This window comes from Schistocerca nitens, chromosome 5 (assembly GCF_023898315.1).
Source record: "Schistocerca nitens isolate TAMUIC-IGC-003100 chromosome 5, iqSchNite1.1, whole genome shotgun sequence".
NCBI lineage: Eukaryota > Metazoa > Arthropoda > Insecta > Orthoptera > Acrididae > Schistocerca > Schistocerca nitens.
In genome coordinates, this window is record NC_064618.1 from 158,872,486 (window position 1) to 158,879,634 (window position 7,149).

A 7,149-nucleotide genomic window follows, 5' to 3' on the forward strand; every position below is an offset into this window, starting at 1 on the left:
TAGGAGATTTCGCAGGAGGGGAAAACAGGCTCAGAACTGGGGAGAGGGTGACAAAAAAGGGCGACTTTTCCCAGTGGCATGGCAGGAGGAGAAGGGGGGTTTTTCTCAAGGATGAATTATTGCTAGGTAGTCGTAAATGAAGCCACAGGGGTCAAAACCCACTTAGCACAACAATCAGTTAAGAGGGGGCAGGGTTGGTTTAATTGATCAGCATGTCAATTTCGTATCAAAAGTGCGCCATCTCTCTCTTTACCCCAGTACTCACCATGCACAGTGAGTGTTGGATTTTCATGTAGGAAGAACAGCGATCAGTCGTGAACAATATGAATTTTATTGCAGACCGATTTCGTCTGTAGAATGGCAATCACCAGTGCTGAAAACAGTATAAAGGAGCCAGCGCATGTTCGATTTTACAATATTTAATACAGTATACTTTAGCTTGTAAATATTTTCAGTTTTAATTGTATACCCATTTCACGTAATTCAACAAAATTGCACGATGTTAGATGTCTGTAGTTTGATGCAATGAATTTCCACTGAGTTCTGTAATTTATTTACAATAAAATGTTTTTGTTTGACCTAATTAATTGTATGCGTATATACACGACGTTAATGTTCGTATATGACACATTGAGAGGCTGTTGCAGTCTTTTATAAGCAAGACCTTCGGTTTTGTGATAGACTTCGACCACTTTGTTTCCACTGGATGTATCTTTCGTAATGATTGCTGTATATATTTCTGTATTCAAAAGGTGGTATACATGCGTCTGAACTTTATGTCAATGTAAGCACATCGGTGTTTTATGGTACGTTGTCTTATATATATACTTTGTACACATGTATGACTCTTGTTTAATACACCGCTACTTGACTGAATTCTTGACATTTGAACTGTTTGTAGTTCTGATGATGACTGTTCTATAGTTGAAAATGATATGCAATAAAAATCAAATAGATCGCGACTCATCGCTATTCTCTCTTCCTTCCTGTTTACATCACTGTAATATGGCGTCAATATTACACAGCAGGCAGGTATTTCCTGTTTATAAAGCCACCGAATCACTATCAACGAGTTCTATGTACACCATCATGACCGAGAGAAGAAGGAGCACACTTAAAGGATGAGATCTGTGTATTCATTATCGTCGAAAAAAAGAACCAATCATCATCTGGTAAAAGATAGTGTTCGTTTTCGTAGCTCTTCAGTGTTAGACGTTCAGAGGACTACATTATTAAAATATTAGGAGATTAGTGGATTTGCGAATACAAAGCCTTGTCGAAGGTTGTGTTTTGCTGCACGACAACGCTCCTCCTTATTTAACACAGGACATAACCACACATTCTGCTCCTTCGGCTATCAAAATTTTAATCAAATGAGCCTGTATGGTTCCAAAGACCCTTTCAACTCCGAAACATCTACCATGAACGTATAGAGACTGAAGCGACGAATGAAAATTTGTACCAATGCCAGGATTCGAATCGAAGTCTTCTCCTCAATAGGCAGATGCGCTAACACTATCAAAATTTAACCTGGCTGCCCTTTCTCCCTCCGCTATATTCGAAGTGGCACTCATGCCTTCTTCCTCGTTCCATACACGAAGAAACCATTGGGTTACACGCATTTAGAGAGTGACGAATTGATTGTTTCCGAGATGGAACATTTCCTGAACTACCAAACTGCAGCCTTCCACAATCAAAACTTCGTCCTAGTCGTCGACCTCTGAGAATAATGTTTCGTTAGAGAAGATTAATTTGTGGGGAAAGACAACATAAATTTCATTGTCGGAGCTTCATGTTTTCGAGAGGATAAATAAAACAATATGACAATCCCTCGTAAATGATCAATACCAGCACAACTGGTATTTTAAAGTCAAATTGTGATTGTAAATTCAGCAACTGTACGACTGTAATTTTGGAGAGGTTGAAAAAAATCAGCCAGCCAGTTGCACATAATGGGTTGTTGAAACCTGTGACGTAGGTTTCGTCAGTCGTAAAATTGTCTCCTTCTGAAGGTGCACCAACAGAAAAAAATATCACACCACCAAGAAAGAGTTGTGGAACCTAAATCGAAGTCGGTAGGTCGGTAGACGTGATTCTCGTCGAGAAGACGATGTCTGTTCATATTTCAAGCCAGTCGCATACAAGTGGTGCTAGTAACGCCACTATGAGGATGCAAAGCAGATTTCCTTTAATTACACGCTCTATCGGTCGGGTGAGCATCTGGTGAGCAAGATGTATGAGACAGGCGAAATACCCTCAGACTTCAAGAAGAATATAATAATTCCAATCCCAAATAAAGCAGGTGTTGACAGATGTGAAAATTACCGAACTATCAGTTTAATAAGTCACAGCTGCAAAATACTAACGCGAATTCTTTACAGACGAATGGAAAAACTGGTAGAAGCGGATCTCGGGGAATATCAGTTTGGATTCCGCAGAAATGATGGAACACGTGAGGCAATACTGACCCTACGACTTATCTTAGAAGAAAGATTAAGGAAAGGCAAACCTACGTTTCTAGCATTTGTAGACTTAGAGAAAGCTTTTGACAACGTTAACTGGAATACTCCCTTTCAAATTCTAAAGGTGTCAGGGGTAAAATACAGAGAGCGAAAGGATATTTACAATTAGTACAGAAACCAGATGGCAGTTATAAGAGTCGAGGGGCATGAAAGGGAAGCAGTGGTTGGGAAAGGAGTGAGACAGGGTTGTAGCCTCTCCCCGATGTTATTCAATCTATATATTGAGCAAGCAGTAAAGGAAACAAAAGAAAAATTCGGAGTAGGAATTAAAATACATGGAGAAGAAATAAAAACGTTGAGGTTCGCTGATGTCATTGTAATTCTGTCAGAGACAGCAAAGGACTTGGAAGTGCAGTTGAACGGAATGGACAGTGTCTTGAAAGGAGGATGTAAGATGAACATCAACAAAAGCAAAACGAGGATAATGGAATGTAGTCGAATTAAGTCGGTTGATGCTGAGGGAATTAGATTAGAAAATGAGAAACTTAAAGTAGTAAAGGAGTTTTGCTATTTGGGGAGCAAAATAACTGATGATGGTCGAAGTAGAGAGGATATAAAATGTAGGCTGGCAATGGCAAGGAAAGCGTTTCTGAAGAAGAGAAATTTGTTAACATCGAGTATTGATTTAAGTGTCAGGAAGTCGTTTCTGAAAGTATTTGTATGGAGTGTTGCCATGTATGGTAGTGAAACATGGACGATAAATAGTTTGGACAAGAAGAGAATAGAAGGTTTCGAAATGTGGTGCTACAGAAGAATGCTGAAGGTTAGATGGGTACATCACATAACTAATGAGGAGGTATTGAATAGACTTGGGGAGGAGTTTGTGGCACAACTTGACAAGAAGAAGGGACCGGTTGGTAGGACAAGTTCTGAGGCATCGTGGGATCACAAATTTAGTATTGGAGGGCAGCGTGGAGGGTAAAAATCGTAGAGTGAGACCAAGAGATGAATACACTAAGCAGATTCAGAAGGATGTAGGTTGCAGTAAGTACTTGGAGGTGAAGAAGCTTGCACAGGATAGAGTAGCATGGAGAGCTGCATGAAACCAATCTCAGGACTGAAGAGAACAACACATCGGTCGGGAGCGTCAATTGCTTTTGAGTGTAGATGTGGCGAGCTCATGTTCCATAACAATGCGTTTAAGGCGAGAAAGACGCCATTATTAACACCTCACAGAGTTTGAAAGACATCGTGTATTAGGGCTACGAGAAGCTGGATGTTCCTTCTGCGATATTGCAGGAATGTAGCCTCTGCACATGTACCTGTGGTCACCAGAATGTACGAATGTACGATAGCAAAAACACCGAGCTACGGACGGCCAAGTGACACTACTAAGAGGTCGGCGTACGGCTCTGTTGCATCGTGCTGCTTCTGAAGCAGTAACTGGAGCAGTAGCGGGCATCACAGTGGCCAAAGAACTGTTACAGAGCGGTTACTTGATGGACAGCTCCGGGTCAGGCGCCCTGTAGCGTGCGTTCCACTGATTCTAAACCAACGCCATTTGCAACTTGAGTGAAATCAAGCAAGAGCCTATTGAAGGAGAAGGTGGATATCTGTGATATTTTCTGATGAAAGCTGGTTGTGCTTCGGTGCCAGTGATGGCTGTGTGTTATTAGGAGGAGCCACTTGAGAACCTCCAACGAAGCTGTCTGCCTGCTAGACGTACTGGATATACACGTGGAGTTAGGGTCTGAGGTGAGGTTTCTTGTGACAGCAGGAGCACTCTTGTTGTTAGTCCAGGCATCCCAACAGCAAATTTGCTCGTCAGTCTAGTGATTCGACCTTTTGAGCTGTAATTCCATATGATGTTTTCCAAAAGGATAAGGCTCGCCCACATACCGCTATTGTAACCCAGTATGCCGTACCACAGTGTCGACATGTTGCACTGGCCATTTCGATTACCAGATCTGTCTCCAGTCCGGAACGTATACGGACAACTCCAGTGTCATCAACAAACAGCATTAACCGTCCCTGTATTGGCTGACCAAGTGCAACAGGCATAGACATCCACACCTCAGACTGGCATCTGCCACTTGCACAACACAATGAATGCGTGTTTGCATGATTACGTTGAAAATTCTCGCAACTACACCGGTTATTAGTGTACCAGCAGTTCCCGTTGCTATTGCCAACTTCGCACTTACATTAACTTGCGATCATGCATTATTAATCACTGAAATATGTTGCCTAGACAAATGTATTCCCTAGATTTCATTACTCTACATTAATTTTTTGTGTTGTGATTTTTTTTCGTGTATAACGGACCAGATAAAGTACACTGAATAAAGACAAAACACAATCTCTCATTTGACAACAGCCGTTTGGCGTTATCTAATGTCCTATATCAACATATGGTGTAACAATGTCCGTCATACATTCTGAATAATATTTCAAAATTGTCGAAACCTATGTCGAAGTTACCAACAAACCTTTATTTGCAGTTTCTTGGCTAATTTTTCAGCCACATCAACAATTTAGGGTTGTGAACACCTGACCTATCTGCCTAACGTTCTAGAGTAAAGGCTGCCTACCTGGCAGACATGTACGCCTCCGTAGTGTTCTCTGTATATGGCTGTCATGCTGTGCATCTGATTTCTAATCCTGGTAATGACAAAGATTTTTTCTCGGTGGGCCGGCCGAAGTAGCCGAGCGGTTCTAGGCGCTTCAGACTGGAACCGCGCGACCGCTACGGGCGCAGGTTCGAATCCTGCCTCGGGCATGGATGTGTGTGATGTCCTTAGGTTAGTTAGGTTTAAGTAGTTCTAAGTTCTAGGGGACTGATGACCTCAGATGTTAAGTCCCATAGTGCTCAGAGCCATTTGAACCATTTTTTCTCGGTGGGGGGACTGGTACATGTTAATCTCAGCCCTGTGATGCCAGTTGAATAGCTACCTGAATTATAAGTGGAGACTCATGGTCACTTGTGTTACGTAGATTTCCAATTCTGCCTGTATTCTCGCCTTACTTGCGAAACCTCTCATGAAATAGAGATGAAAATTCCTAAACCTCCAGATCAAAATTCCATTATACGAAAGTGAAACCGGCGAGGAGAAACATTGTATATATTGTTCGGCGGTAATAAGTGCACAATGAAGAATGGTTGAAATGGCTCTGAGCACTATGGGACTTAACTTCTGAGGCCATCAGTCCCCTAGAACTCAGAACTACTTAAACCTAACTAACCTGAGGACATCACACACATCCATGCCCAAGGCAGGATTCGAACCTGCGACCGTAGCGGTCACGCGGTTCCATACTGTAGCGCCTAGAACCGGACGGCGACTTTGGCCGGCCATAATGAAGAATTAGTGGAGAAATGGCTGAAGGCAGAGATTACCTGTTACAAGCAAAGTACGGTGTGTGGATAGTGAGTGAAATAAGCATATAGATTTCCACAAGATATCATACTATGAACGTCTGCATCGTATTAGTCATCACAGTAGTACAGAGTTGCAAATTATTCGAATTCCTTAAATAACGAAAAAATTTTGGAAATAGTACATGGAGTATAATGAAACGTCGTTATCTATAATAAATTGGGATTTTTGTGATACTAAGGAATATTTCTTTCTATGTAGGGTCCCAGGTTTTGTTTTACGTTTTCTCCTTGTAAGCATTTCTTCCTTGATTATATTGGTTTGTTAATGCTGATTTAATTAACAGACATAACACATCGTAGATAATGCTCTCTTGGATTAGCTAGAATCATAGAGGAAAAGCACTGAACAAATAACAACAACAGGACACATGCAATAATGTTCAAAGCGAACCATCTTCATAAGTATTGGTACTCACGGCACAAAACGCTCGCCGATTCTCTTTCTTATTTCTAATGAACTTCTTTTTGTTGTACGAAAACTTCCATCTCTTAAAAAGCTGTTTTTACACATTGGTATTTTTCTTCTTACATCCTCCATACAACCCAAATTTTTGTTTCTAAATTTGTTATGAATCGTAGCCGTTTTACTAGCTGGCACGTCTACCACTGGGATGAAATTTTTACAAAACCTTAGTATTAGCTCTTATTAAACCCTTTTGTCTGTTATCATCATTCCATACTCATTTGCCACCCTCCACCATAAACTGCAGCTCGTCTTGTGATAATGCAACAGTGTTTTAGTTTCTACATGCTGAACTGCATTTATCATTTCTCTACTTGCGTATGGGTTTTTCTGGTGTATTACATTATAGATTTTCTGCATGGATACAAAAAATCGTTTTTTACAAAGTACTACGTACCCCAACAAACCTCTTAATAATTTGCTCGCGCTCATCCTTACTACACCTGTTTTCCCATTTGCAGTTCTACAATGGGTATTATGTTCTTCCTTTACTGTACTGAGATGAAATATTCGGTGTAGACAATAAGAATGTGTGTGTCATTAAAATAATCGAAAGATGTGACTTAGTGAAGTATCTCCTTCGTAAAGAAACGATGTCAGGGTCTGAGCAAAATGTCGTTTGAGAGAAGGGCACAAATACAAAGCGAAAACTGTTTGAAATGGATGTCAGATTTCCAGTTATATGTGAAGTTTCGCGAAGTGCGTCCCCTTCAGTCTAAGAGCCCTGTTCCCTGGCCTGTTGTTCGAGCGCCAGCCCATCCGCCAAGTGTTTGTCGGTTCCAGAA